We start from the raw sequence: 14,567 nt of genomic DNA, 5'->3' as shown, positions 1-14,567 counted from the left end.
GTCATGGCCAGGGGGGCGCTGAGGGACAGAGGGGTGGCCAGTGTCCTGCAGGGACCTGTGTGAGGGCCTGTCAGGCCCCAGAGCATGTGTGCACATGAGGGTGAGGCGGTAGATGTTCGCCGGAACAGCATGTGCGTGCCTCTGTCTGTTATCCACGAGGGTGCGTACAAGTGTTTGCAAGTCCCATGGGCGTGGGTCAGGAGTGTTTGGACACCTGTACGTACCAGGGTTGTGAGCTGGCAGGGGAAGGGAGGGCAGGAACTGGTTGGCAGAAGTCTAAGTGAGGGTGGGGGGCAGGGGGCAGACCTGGGGCAGTGGGGTGGGCCTGTGTGCACAGAGGTGAGTATGTATTTGTGGGGGAGGGGATGACCCCCTGGCCTTGCTGTGGCCCCAGCTGTGGTTCCTGCCCCTGGAGGCCCCCTCGAAACCCTCTCCCTGCCCCCTTTGATGCAATCGGCCAATGGCCCCAGCGGGAAGCAGATTGTCACAGCCCTGCCTGACCCTGCCCTTCCCAAGCTGATTGCATTTTTCTGCTTGTTTCTGCTTTTGTCGCTGATTAATCACAGCCCTGTCTTGGGGCCGGGAGAGGGGGCTCAGGGAGAGGTGGTAGTCCTGGCTGAGCTAGGCTGGGCTGGGCCTGGGCCCCAGCACCTCTTTGGCGTGGCTCTGGAGGGGGTCCCAACGGCATCTGAAACCTGCAGAGGAGTCAGGAAGGACCTCAACTATTTATGTCTCCCCAGCCTCTGTGGACTGGTCAGATGCCCATTAAGACCCGTGCCTGTGGCTTTAAGAGGCCCCAGAAAAGCCCACACCTGAAGCTCTTCTCACCACCCGCCCCCCGCCCCTTGTCCGACATCCCACCATTGTCTCTGTGGGCTTTGCGGTCCCTCGGATCCGCTGGTGGACAGATGATTGGGGACGTGAGAGTTTAGAACTCAGAGCCAGGTACCCCCGGGGCTCCTGCATCTCCCACCTCTGCTGTGGGAACGTGGTCATTTCCCTTAACCTCCTGGGGCCTCAGTTTCCCCCTTGTGAAGGGAGGGTGGCAAGGCCACCTCCCAGGCAGTGGTGAGGGTAAAGTGAAGTTGACATATGAGAGGCAGGGCCTCCCCGGATCTCTTGGGAATTTCCTATTAGCATGACAATCCCCCCGAGAGATATGAATTAATAATAATTATAGCTGCCACAGATTGATGGAGAGTGTGAGCCGCAGCAGCACACTCCTGTAGCGCTTACTGAGTGGCCAGGCTGTCCCAGCCCAGGCCAGACGTCCTCAATCACCAAGGGAGGGTGGGCTGGAGCTTTCTGAGGGGTTGGTGGGAAACCCAGCTCCAGGGGGCTCCAGGAGGCTGCGGCAGGGCAGAGGCTGCTGCAGGGCGTGTTAGTACTCGCCCTCCAGAGGGAGGGAGGGCGGGAGGGAGGAAGGGAAGGAGGGAGGGAGGGAGGCAGAGGCACCTCCTGCTGAGGCTCCTGTGGCTCCCAGCCTTGCTCCCCAGGTGGAGAAAGGATGGCGCCAAATCCCTGAGATAAACCAGACCAAAGCCACATGGGTGGGCCTACCGCACCTGGCCAGGCCCCGCAGGCCTGCCACAGGTCTCCTCCAGGCCTCAGCCTGCGTCTGTCTCCACCAGGACAAAGGGACAGGACTCCCTGGGGATTATCGCCCCAAGGCAGGAGCGTACCCCGCTGCTAGGGCTGTCTCTGAACCCCAGGCCCCTGGTGACTCAGGCCCTGTCCTCTCCTCTGGCGCAAAGCCAAGGCCCTCAGAGCTGGCTGTGGTCCAGCGGGCTGCCACATGCCACCAGCTACGCCTGCTCCCCCTTCTCAAGTAGATCGTGGGCTCCCCCTGGGCTGTGCGTGTAACCCCGCTAAGTCCTCTGAACCTCTGAAGGCAGTTTGGCTTTGTCCCCACTCATGGACAGAGGCCCTGCAAGGCCCACGTGGAGTCACGCAGCTGCAGGAGGCGGAGCGGGGGGGGGGGGGGGGGGCTTCAAGCCCAAGGTGGGAGCAGGGTAGGGCCAGGGGCCAAGGCTCTAAGGGCCAGGCTCCGAGCCATGCTGATCTCTCCCTGCCCTTTCAGCCTCGGAGGAACGCTGCCTCCTCTGGGAACCATTGTCAACCTCCTGGCCCTCCCCCGCTGCACATCTGGGGTCTCTGGGCAGCCCTGGGTAAGCCCGGCTGAGTCAGAGGACGGGAGGGAGCTGCTTGTACCTGGGGCTCACACAGCAAGCTCCAGAGGGCTGTACGGTGTAGCTGAGGCCGCAGCTCACTGCCTGCTGAAGGGCAGCAGAGAATGGGACCAGGGGGGAGGACAGTTTCTACAGAGGAAGGACACGAAGACAGTGGTCTGACCTTGTGGTGGGAGAGGCAGTGTCACGAACAGGAGGAGCTCTGTGTGGAGAACCCGGAGCTGTATGACCTTGGGTGCCTACCCTCACCTTGTACCTGTTCAATAGGAACACCTCTAACCCCCGGAGTGAACACTCAGGTCCTACACCTAAGTGCTCAGTGCACGGAAATGGAGGTTCTTATTACATGTCAGGGGAACTCCGGGAGGAGGAGCCAGGTGGGCAGAAGCTCAGAAGTGTGAGGGGACCACCCTCCGCTCTGGGGTGCGGGGTCTAGTCTGCATCCTCCAGATCCTGTAACTGGCCCAGGGCTGGGCTGGGCTGGGCCGGGGAAGGGAGGGGGCTGGATGAACATCTTCCTCATGAGTGAACGAAAGAATAAGTGAGGGGGGAGGTCAATGGGGAAAAAACAAAGGAGACATATGTACTACTATTTGTAATACTTTAAACAATAAAAAAATAAAAATAAATAAGAAAGAAAGAAAGAATAAGTGAATGAATGAACGGTCGTGCACCCACCCTTTGGCATTGTAGCTCCGTCCTCTCTGCATGTCACAGGGGAGCAGCTGGCGTGACTGCAGGGTGTGAATTATGTCTGTCGCTCCCCCATCTGGGGAAGGTGCTGCTGCCATCACACTGCACTCCCTGGGGTGTCCCCAGGAGACGTGCAGGCACCTCCTAAGAAGGGTCTCCACAGACCTCACCCACTAGTACTTGGCTGGAGACACGGGGAGAGGTAACCCACCTGTGACTCTGGGAGAATCCGCCACGTGGCAGGGAGGCAGGGAGAAAGAAGTGGGGACCATCCTGAGCAAGGGGGGCGGTGGGGGGCCTGGATCCCTCCCCTGTCAAAGCCAGTTTGCTCCCCATCCTCCCTGACCAGGAGGAGTCTGCTGCTCTGAGGCCAGCATCCTCTCACCACTCGCGTTCAGCACCAGGGAGAGCTCCTGGCAGCCGCAGGGCCCTGCAGAGTAGGGTGAATTTATTGAGGGACATGCAGAGCCTGATAAGGCAATAAATGAACCCATTGTCCAGAGGAGGAAATCAAAGTGGAGGAGGGCAAGCACCAAGCTCAAGGTCATGTCAGGACTGCTGACCTCAGCCAGCCTGAGCAGGGGGGCTGCTGGGGGTCGCAGGAGGTAAGTGGGGTGAGGGAGGGGTGTCCAGGGAGGGCAGGGGCCCTGGCCTCTGCTCCTTGGCTAGGGGACAATATTATTCCAAGAACCCGCTGGGGACAGTGTCTGGAGGTGAATAAAATATTCATCGTCTGGGCAAACTCACACCATCACTTGATTAATAATGGGATTTATAGACTTGCAGAGGCAGACCGAGCCGGGACGGGGTGGAGGCCCGATCCCAGAGGCCCCTGTCTGCTCTGCTCTTGGCCTGCCCTGGGCATCCCCCCTCCTGAGCCTTTAGATGCCCAAGCTCCCACAGGAGACCGGGCTAGACAGGACCGAGCAGGTGGCAGAGCCCAGGAGGAGGAAATGGGACGAAGGGGGCGGGTCCTAGAACCTGCTGCTCTTTGAGAAGCATTGCTGATGGAGAAGGAGCACCGGACTCAGAGTCCAGTGTGGCTGAGACGAATCCTGTCCTCTGTCACCAGCGCTGTGCCCTGCGTGTGGCACCCGTCCTGCCTCAGTTACCTCCCCTGTAAAATGGGGTTGCTGCTGCCACCACCCAGCCGGGGCTGCCGCGAGGACCTGGTGAGATGCCGAAGGCGACAGTGCCTGACGCCACTCACTGTCCCTGGCACACGCGGTGCTCACCCTGTTGCTGAGGCTGGACCTGCAGGTCCTCCCTCCCAGGCACCCAGACTCCCCTGAGCCAAGGAGTGGTCCAGATTCTAGAGAGGGAGGCCTGGCCACAGGAGCAGAGAAGCTTCTAGCCCTCAGGGCAGGGTTTGTCAATGAGTGCGAACACCTGGCAGGGAGAGGGAGGCACAGGCACTCACCGAGGACCCGCTGGGCTGGGCTGGGGCCTGGGCTGGGGCCTGGGCCGGGGCATTTTTATCAAGCTCTCCAGTCACTTTTAAGGCACAGCCAGCGTCAGAACCACTGCTCCAGAGGCAGAAGGCCTGATGGGGGAAACTGAGTCTGGGCAGGGCAGGAGGATTGTAGGCCTGTCCCACCCAGATAATGACAGAGATCCCTGACTCTGGTCCCCTCTGGGCCTCCGTCTCCCCTTCTGGGAAGTGGGAACCGACCCCCGGGGCATGGCCAGGCTGCTGGCCGGGAGGGAGATGGTGGGTACTGAGGGCCCAGCGCCTGCTCCAGGCCCGCTTCCTGAGTGACAGCTGTGACAGCTGGCAGGAGACGAGGCACAAGGCAGCTCCTAATTGCTCTGGGCTCCCAGATCCCTGCCTGTCTGTCGCCTTTGACAAGATGCTCCACCAACCTGCCTGCTCTCCCACAAGAGGCCCTATCTCCGGCTGGCCTACGATGGGGGGCGGGGGGGGGGCTGGGGGAGGAGTTGCGTCTCCCTGCAGGGTCTCTCCACCTCTGGAGCAGGGTGAGACTGGGGCCCTGACTTCCCATGGCACCTGCCCCCTCCTCTCAGCATCTCTCTGGATGACACGAAGGGCTATGTGTGCGTTTCCACTTGTACAAGGAGCTGCTCAGGTGCTGAAATGCACGGACTCTGTGGGAGGACTCTGCAACCTCATTGGGCACCCCGCCCCCACCTCACCCCCCCGCCCAGGGACATGAGCATGTCTTCTGGGATCAGACCCAAGAGAGAAACTGTGTGACCTTGGGCAAGTCATTGGGATGTGGAGTGTTGGTGCCACTCCTGGGAATAAGGGCACCTGTCTGGCAGGGCGAGCACAGGGAGAGGAGGGACACAGGTGCCCAGCCCAGGGTCCAGGCGGAGCACAGATGTTCCCCATCACTGCTCCAGCTGTGTCTCACAGGGACCCTCGGGGTTCCGGGGACCAGAAGCCCTTAGCACACCCCTTGGGCTGAGTTTTCAGGCGCCTCCCTGTCTCTAGCTGCCCACCGCCCCTCTAATTCCTTCTCAGGAGAGCCAGCTTATTGACCTGGCTTCAGGCATCCGGCCCAGCACTTCCTCTCCCCAGGCATGAGCTGCTGCCTCCAAGAGGCAGAACCACCCCTTGCTTGTTCCCTGGGTCCTGGCTTTGTACTCCAATAGCGCCCCTGTTCTGAGACAAGGCATTGAGAGCCCCCAAAAGGGACCCCTGCGTGTCACCTGGGAGACAGACAGCGCTGACCACTGACGAGCAGCTCATCAGAGTGGCCCTCCCCCAACGACGTCGCGTGAGGATGGCACGCTGGGCCTGTGTGCACAGGGCGCTGTGGTGGCGAGAGAGGAGGCAGGGGAAGTGGGGGCCACGCATTCAGAGGAGCCCCTTGTCCCAGGGCCCAGCCGCAAAGCTTAGCCTAGCCCCGAGAGACGGGGACACAGATGGGTGAGTTTTGACGAGGAGGGACTGTGGGGGTGACCCAGCCTGGAGGTGCCGCTCAGGGAGGGGCTGGTCCTGCAGAAGCCCCTCCTATCCCGGCCACCACCACTTCCGTAGGAAACGGGGCTATGATCCTTTGGAGTCCCCAGTGTTGGGGACTGGGGCTACGCCGTTTCCAGGGCTGAGCCAGGCCTGCAGGCCTGGCCCGAGCTGGACCCCCACCCCAGGCCCTCTAATGATCCTCTGTGGCCCGCAGTGCCCGGGTTGCGTTGAGCCTAAGTGATGATAAAATCGACAGCAGTTTAATTGGTAATTTTAATCCTGGACAGAGCAGTAATGGCGTTACTAATTGGATCGTTAGAGATTTGTGCTTTATGGCTGTGTAATTAGAGGAGCTGTGTGGGGCTGGGGTGAACTGGGGGGCCCTGTGGGGCCAGGGGCCATCCTAACTTAAAAAATAAAAAAAAACACCGCAAAACAGACAAACTACACCCGTTCTCCCGCTGCCCTGCTTTATTCTCCTGGCTCACACTTACCCCGACCCAACGTGCTGTGGACTCTGCTTTCCTGCCTGGTGCTGATTTTGTTCATTACTGCATCCCTGTGTTGTGATGTACAGTTGATGCTCTTGCATAGATGTTGAATGAATGAATGAATGAATGAATGAATAGGAGGCTCCCTAAAAAGGCGGCCCTGGCAGGTGAGGGCAGGTTGTGGGGCTAAAGGGGCAGGAGGTTGATGCTGGGCCGGGACACCCTGGCTGTGAGCCCTTCCCTCCCGCCCTGACTCCCACCCCCCACCAGTAACTCAGTCAGGAGATGGCACCCCAGCGACCAACATCAGCAAATCACTTGGCAGGTGGGGGTGGGGTGATAAAAATCTCTGTCCTGCTGCCAAATGCTCAACCTCGGTGCCTTCCACCTGCGCAGCCTTCAGCCCGACCTACACTCCCCTTCAGCCAGGTCACCGCGTGGCCTCCGACTGCCTCCTGCCTCCTCCCCCACAAGGGGTGGCTGCTCCAGGGTGGGTTTTGGGACTGGAAGGGGCCCCTCCTCTGCTGGGCCCAGCTCCCTGTTCACAGGCAGGAGACAGTGCGGTGCCTGAAATCCCACCAGCAGCACCCATACACGCCGCACCCCGGCCCAGCACTGGGGCCCAGAGCTCCCAGCACCCCCGGCCCACCCGCCTGGCCGGCTGCCTCCGCCTCCATCAGGTGATGTATGGCCCAGGGGCCCTGCCAGGAAGCGACAGCACGGACGGATGGGCAGTGCGGAGGGTGGGCTCAGAGCCAGGAGCCGGAGCGGGGAGAGGGAGGTGCCTGGCTCCGGAGAGAGCCTTTCCCGGAAGGCCACCCTCGCTGACCAAGGGCAGGACGGGGAGTGCGAGTTGTCTCAGGCATGGCTCCCGGGCTGTGGCCCTTCTTGTGGGGAAGTGCAGGGAGCTGGGGGCTCCTGGCTGCTCATGGCGTCTCCTCAGGCCTCAGTTTCCTCATCTGTAAAATGGCAATGAAGCACCCACTGGGGGGGGGGGTGGAGGCAGGAAGGATCAACTGAGAGACTACGCCCCAGGCACAGCCCCAGGCTCAGGGGTGCTCTAACCCCCAACCCTGCGAGGCTTGGTGCTGGCTTGGGAGGCGCTGTCCCTACAACTCCGCTTCCTCCTCCCTGTATCTCCCCCCCCGGCCCCTCCCCACCCCCCTCTCTTGGCCTTTGGGGGACTCACACAACCAGAGATGGACAGGGCCTTGGACCTGCCTCCCGCTTTTCAGAAGGGAACGCGGGTCTTGAGAGAGGCGGGCCCAGCCTAAGGCAGGTGGGAGGGCTTGGGTGACCCCTCCCGGTGATGCCGAGAGAAGCGCTCTCCCCGCGATGGACCCAGGTGGGGGGCAAGAGGGGGGGCGGGTGCAGCTGCCCACCAGGTGGGGAAGGACCGCAGGACGGCTCTGGGCCCAGGGAGGGGGCGGGGTGGGCGGGGTGGGGAGCTCTGCAGTTGCTGGGACTGAGTCAGGATGCGCCAGACGTCTCCGTGGGCTCTGTCTGCGTCCAAGGAGACCAGGACACCGGGCAGACGAACGGCACGTCCTTGCTGGCTGGCCTGGAGGAGGGACGGGGAGAGGGGGCTCGTTCTGGGAACCCGGGCCGCCTGCTGGGCTGGGCAGCCAGCGCCTCCCGGCATCTGTTCACCCGCCCCGCTTCCCAGAAGAGCCCGGACTGCACATGGGGCTCGCGGTGGCTGTGCACGTGACACAGATGCACACACACACGCACACGCAGGTCTGGGGGACGCATGGGGGGTGTGGGCACGCGAGGGTGCACGTGGGCGTCACAGCCCCGGTGTGGGCTCTGGGGCCTGGCGTGCATGCGCACCTGTGTCTGAACACCTGGGGCTCTTGGAGAATGTCTGTGGCTCAGGGAACTTTGCAAGTGTGGGCCTCTCCACACGCACAGGCGTAGATGAGACGTGGACGTATGTGGGTGGATGTGGGGAGAGACATGTTCTCCCCCAGCACCCCCCAGACCCTGCACAAGCTCGGCCTCAGCCTCAGTCAAAAAAAAAACAGGGTCTGCCCCCCCTTGTCAGAAGGGGGGTCTGAGGACAGCAGCCTGCCTAAGGCCGCAGGGTTTCCTGCCTGGGAATTCAGGAGAAGGAACCCTGCTCTGTCCGTCCTCCACAGGGTGGGGCTCAGACAAGAAAATGCCCCCCAAGATGGGAGACCGGTTTGACCCCGAAGAAAGGCTCTGTAGCCAATCTCGGGCTGGGACGCTGTTCTGGAAGGTGAGGGTTGCTTTGGACTTAGGTTCTGAGTAGGGGCGGGGCATGGCCGTGGAGCCCCCGGGTCGGACGGGGCTTTTGGGGTCACTTGAGCACCTTCCGTTCCACAGGGGTGGGTCCGTGGCAGGGCCCCTGGCAGAGGAGGGAGCCCCAGCCGAGGGTCTTGTCCCCGTCTGAGCCTCTTCCCTCAGCTGGAGAATAGAGCTCACCCAACCCTGACCCTGCTGGAGGCCTGGAGCCCCAAGGTCATCTCAGGGACAAGGCAGGGGTCCCAGCCCTGCTTTCCTGCCAGGGGGCAGCGGGACGAGGGGGGCTGAGGGATCGGAGGCAGGAGACAGGCCTTCCAGTTCAGTTAGTGAAGGGATTTGTCATTTTAATGATGCGATCTTTCTTGCCTGGCTCCCGTCTGTGGCAGCGGGAAGGGCCAGCTGCCTCCCTGAAGGAGGTGGTGCCGGTGCGGGTGGGGGGTGTCCTGGGACCAGAGGCCTGGGTGCTGGGGTTCGAGGGGCGTCCACCTTACCTCCAGCCCGGCTCTGCCTCTCTCCCCCTACGTGACCTTGGGCAAGGCCTTCCCCGTTGCCAAAGCACCGTTTCCTCATCTATAAAGCGGGGCTAACGTGATCGCTCCCCTGGCTGCTGGGGGTAAACAGTCTTTCCCATCCCTCCCACCCCACCCCCCTCTCCTGCTCCTCAATTATAGCAGACCCTCCCCCGAGAGGCAAGGTCTTTTGGAAGTTCCCATCTGGCACCTCACTCCTCTCACCCAAACTGGCCTCACCCCCCCCCCCGCCCACTCCACCCCCAGCCTCCCTGGGCCCCGTCCCCATCCCATCTCCATGCCTTCGTCCCCCTGACTTGTTGCAGCCGCAGGAACATACCTTGCTCTTTCCCACGTCCAGGCCTTGGTACAAGCTGCTCCTCCGCCTTAGTCACACCCCTCGCCCTGGCCCCTCGGGTCCGAGTCCCCTCTGGCTCTCACAGCCACCCCCCCTTTGCCCTGTGGCAACGTTGGTCACACCGGAGGGCGACCGCTCGTTTCCTGGTCGGTCTTGCGTGCGCTGTGTTCCCGCATGTAGCAGGCCCTCCCCTGATGTGTTTGTTGAGTGACTGAGTGAGGGACCGCGGAGCTGCCCTCTGACCCCGGAGCACAGCAGTGAGGATGCGGGCGGCGGCGGCCACCGTGCGGGGGACCTGGCTCAGACGCCTGACCAGATGGAGCCGAGTCCCTGGGGCGGGGAGAGGAGGAAAAGATCCATCACCCGACGGTTGGTCCAAGCACGTGTGGGCGTCGCACCTGCCCCCCCCCCCACGGGATCCCATCCGTCGTGCTGTCCCCGGGGCACGGGACACGGGACACTGGGCTGGGGTGGCAGGGAGCTGGAAAGGTTAGGGAGTCTGCAGCTGTCTCGTGTGCAGGGGACACTGAGGCCTGGGGGAGGCTCTGGGAGTCCATGTCCCCATCTGTAAAATGGGGGCACAGCAGTGCCCCTCCCCCAGAAGAGGGGCGGGTTAAGGATTCCCACTGAGGCTCATGCCTGCCGGGCAGCCTCCAGCAGTCTCCTCGGGCCTCCAGGGGCAGGGCCAGCGATTCAGGCAGGACTGGCCAGTTGTCTGGCCGTCAGAGGGAAGGGGACGTTGATGGATGCTCCTTCGGCTGGAGGGGCTGGGGGGGGGGGCTCGTGTTGAGTGATGACCAGGCGTCGTGGTGATTACAGCTCAGCTGTCCCGACCAGCTGGCTGGGGGGGGGGGTGGTGCGGGGGGCAGGGCGTGGGGGTACAGCTTGCCCCAGGCTCTCTCCCAGCCCCACGCTGTTTGCTGGGAAGTCTCTGGCTCCCTCCTCCTCCTCCTCCTCCTTTTTAATTATAAAAACAAATGCTTTCCGAGCCATCATGTCACCTGAATCGCACAAGGGCCTGGGAGGAGGGGGGTAAAATTCGCAGGCACTTTAAGATCCTCCTCCCACAGCAGGGGAAACAGAGGCTCACTCATTCACTCAGCAAGTCGGTGCTGAGCCCCTGCCCTGTGCCAGGCGCTGTGCTGGGCACGGGGTGGGGGCGGCGCGGAGTCAGGCAGAAGGTTCCGGCCACCTGCTCGCCCCGGGCACGCTGCAAGGGACAGGTGGCCCGGGACTGAGTTTTCATCGCTGTGTGGGGGGCGACGCTCCCTGGTGACTGTGGGGTGCTCGCTGCCAGGCAGAGTGCTGGGCACGGGAAGTGCATTGTCTCACTTACTCATCCAAGGCAGATACCGGTGACCCCGTTTTCCAGCTTCGAACACGAGCTAGAGCGGCGACTTGCTGGGGGACCCCCGGCCAGGAAGAGGTGAAACCCAGACCTGCCCCCAGCACTTCCGCTCTTTCTCCTCCATCAGGGCCCCACGGCCCCACTAGCGACACGTTCAGTGAGGAACTGCCAAGGGGGGCCGCGTGAATGAATGAGCATATGCACCCCAAATGCACCAAGCCCAACCCCCGCATCACCCACTCATCCCCGGGGACCTCCTCTCCCAGAATCTGGCTCTGTCCCTGGACAGGCTCCCCCACACCTGTGGTGCTCAGAGCCGCCTCAGAGGCCCGTGGCCACCCAGGTAACGTGAGGGAGGGCTCCGTGCCGCCTGCTCTGAGCTGGGGTTGAGGGGGAGCCTCCTCTGAAGCCCAAGAGCGGAATGGGCCCGGGCAGGAGGGAAGGATGGGGTTCCAGTTCCGAGACGCCCTTGGCCTCTCTGAGCCTCTCCTCCCGCCTCACATGGGGGGGCGGTGGCTGCCAGGGCTCTCGTGGCACCTCGTGATGCCACCTGGGCGTGACCGACGTGGGAGCCGCCGCCAGGACCTGGGGCTGGTGTGCACCATGGGAGCGTGGCCTCCTGGGCCTGCGGAGGGTTAAGAGGCAGACCGAGCGTGCCCAGGCCAACACGCATCACTGTCGCTAGTATTTTCCTTCTCCTCGGGGCCTGGCCAGGGCAGCTGCTCCGGGGGTGTTGTGGCCCTGACTCCAGCAGACAGGGTCAGTGCAGGGGTGAGGGGTGGGGCCTGCCCTCCTGAGCCAGGCCGCGGGGCTGGGCTGGGCCTGCCGACCTACCGACCTACCGACCTACGACCTACGCAGCGACCTTCGCAGCGGAGCGGAGCCGGCTCTAATGAAGTGGGCTAGCCTCGGGCTGGCACTGATTTCACGTCTGGGTGGCCACCTCCCGGCTGGTAAATGTCACTGAGAGAGCAGCCCTGGCACCTGGCACGGACCCAGTCTTGGGCCGGCTGCCGGAGGGGCCGGGATGCCCGTGGAATGCTGATGCCAGCCCCAGCCTCCAGACCCTCTCTCTAGACCCCCCCCTCAAGTCCCAGGGGGCTGCCCCGGCCCCTCTCCTGCTGTCAGCCCACAAGGGCCCGAACCCCAGTGCCGGGAGGATTCCCCGTGGCTCCATCCTGCCCCTCTCTTCATGCCGGCGGGCTGGGGGGTGGGGCAGGGGGCTCAGGGTGGTCCGGAGAGGAGCCCAGCTGCCTGGGGTGCGGGAGTGGGAGGGAGAGCCACGGGAGAGCCGCTCACGGGCCCGTGACCGCCCCTGCCTCCCTGAGCCGCCTCCTCTGCCCGCGCTCCCAGTAAGCGCTGTGTAACCCCAGCGGCAGGCCCCGTTTCATCAACGCTCGGCGGCGGCTAGCACCGGCTCAGAACCTGGCATCCGCGGTCGCACTCACCCCACCATGACCCTGCGGTCGGCGGGAACTGGGTCTATCATGGGGGAGAGGAATGTGAGGGTGGAGAGGCCAAGCCCCCTCCCCCGCTCCCCCTCTGCTGTGCCACCCTCACTCCCTCTCTCGGCCTGGCTCCCCAGCCCCAGGAGATGGGGCCTGGCCTCTGCTGTCTGCCCTACATTCCCCCCCTCCTTCCCTATGTCCTGGGATGACCAGGAGGTGGGGGGTTCAGGGAGGGGGAGGTTCCACTGCTCACCTTGGGCTCTCAACCCCCTCAGCTCCTGAGCCCATGGAGGCCGGAGGGACGGGCGCTGGGGGGGGGGGGGGGGGGCTCATATCCAATCCAGGTCTGGACTCAGGGGAGGAGCTGGGCCTCCAGAAAGGCTAGCAGGCAAGTGAGTGGAGGGCCGGGGGCGGGGCGCTGCTCATGGTTTCCTCCTGCCCTCGGCTTGCTCTCCTTCTAGAACCTGGGTCTCCGGATCTGAGACCTGAAAACCAACATCTGCCCCACCCACATCGCCCCAGATCAACATTTCCCGGGTGCCATCACCCCAAGTTGCACGGATGAGCTACTGCCCTACAGGACGCGCAGTGGCCGAGGACAGTCCTGGTGCCGGAGGGGCCGGGGCCGAGCTCTCGGGACAGACATGGAGCAGCCACTGAGCCAGGCCCACCTGCAACGCTGTGACTTCCACATCGTGACTTCGGGGCCCGCCAGCCCCGTGGGAACATCTCTGAGGGACCTGCATCTCCCGGGCCCTTCCCTGCCTCAGGAGCTCCTCAGGGGGCCACGCCCCCCCCCCCACGGCTGCCTTCCTGGGCCTCTCCGCGGGGCGCCAGGCATGGACTGGCCTCAGCAGAGCTCAGCCCACGGGGGCCCCGAGTTTGGCTGGGACGGAGGCCTTGGTGGAGCCTGGTGGCCTCTTGGAGTTGGGGGGCAGCACACAGGCCAGCCTTGCTGGGGCGGGGAATGGCTCCCCCACCTGGAAGCCGTCCCCTGCTCCCCCTTCTCGGCATTTCTGGGATCTTCCTTCGCGGGGCGGGGAGCCCTGGCATCCCCAGCTGCTCCCCCCGCCCCGTTCCCCGGCAAAGAGAAGGAGGAGAGAGCAGCCGTATTAATAAAAGACGATACTGCAACGAATCCGCAGCGTGCAGCTCAGAATAGCAATGTGCCTTCTCAAGGCAAACAGAACTCCCCAGGTGTTAATGCAAATTCACTTCAGTTAGGATGAAAGAGGGTTGCTTCCCCTCTGCTGGCTAATATGAAGGACTTAATAGATTCCGCCTCAGAGCTGTGGCTGGGAGGGCAAGGCGGGGGAGGGATCGGGAGTGGCCACAAAGGGAGGTGCCCCTGGGTTTTAGGGCACAGTTCCTGTCCCCGCAGGCCCGGCCGATGGTGCGGGGCACGTCACCCCACCCTCTACCTTCCGGAGGAGGCAGCGGGAAGCCCAGAGTGGCGATGCCCACCGCCTGCCCCTGTGCCCACCGCCCTTCCCATTAACTCAGGGGCTGGCGCGACAATCGCCCCTCCCCAGTGTGTGGCAGAGGTGAGCGGGGCCAGCGTGAGGCTGGCTGTCCGGGCAGGGCACCTGGTGCTGGTCCAGTGCGTGCCTGTGGCCGCCCCGGTGGGATACTGGGCCAGCCGGTCCCCTTTCGGCTCCCTGGGCGGTGACACTGGTTAGACGGCGCCTGGGAGACCAGCCCGAGGAATTCCGGTAGAGACTTGCTATTCGAAGACGGTTGGGGCAGGAAGGGGCCTCAGAGTCCCTGCGGTCCAAACCTGGCCTTTTAGAGCGGAGGACACGGAAGCTCAGAGTGGAAGGGACTTATTTAAGGCCACACAGCTGGAGAGACGAGAACTCACGGAAGCGGGGGGGTGGGGGCGGGGGGGGCTCTGCCAGACCCCGGACCTCTCCCTCCCATGGGGGTGGGGGAGCCCGTCTCCAGCCCAGGGCCCTTCTCAGCAGCTGGTCCCAGAATCATCTTCAATGAAAATCATGCAGATGCAACCTGGGCCGTTGTTGTCGGGAAGGGTGGGCAGGTGTGTGCTGGGGGCCCCAGGATGTCTCAGGCCTCCGCTGGGGATACAGGGAGACTTCAGGGAGATGGGGGCGGGGGCGGGGAAGGCGGTCCCACTGGACCACTCCGCTTGCTGGAGTTCGACTCCTCTCTCAGGGCCAGTGGCACAGCGGGAGCCTCCAGGCACCCCCGCTTCCCCCCCCCTCCCCCCTCCCCCCCCCCCCCCCCCCCCCCGCACCCCGGCAGCCTTCTCCACTTTTGTTTACTGACTTAATTCCTGCAGATCAAAGGCTGCCCCCTCCTCCCTGGCAGGCAGGC

The sequence above is a fragment of the Plecotus auritus genome (genome assembly GCF_963455305.1).
Source record: "Plecotus auritus genome assembly, chromosome: 13".
Taxonomy (NCBI): Eukaryota; Metazoa; Chordata; class Mammalia; order Chiroptera; family Vespertilionidae; genus Plecotus; species Plecotus auritus.
This window is presented reverse-complemented; position numbering follows the sequence as displayed.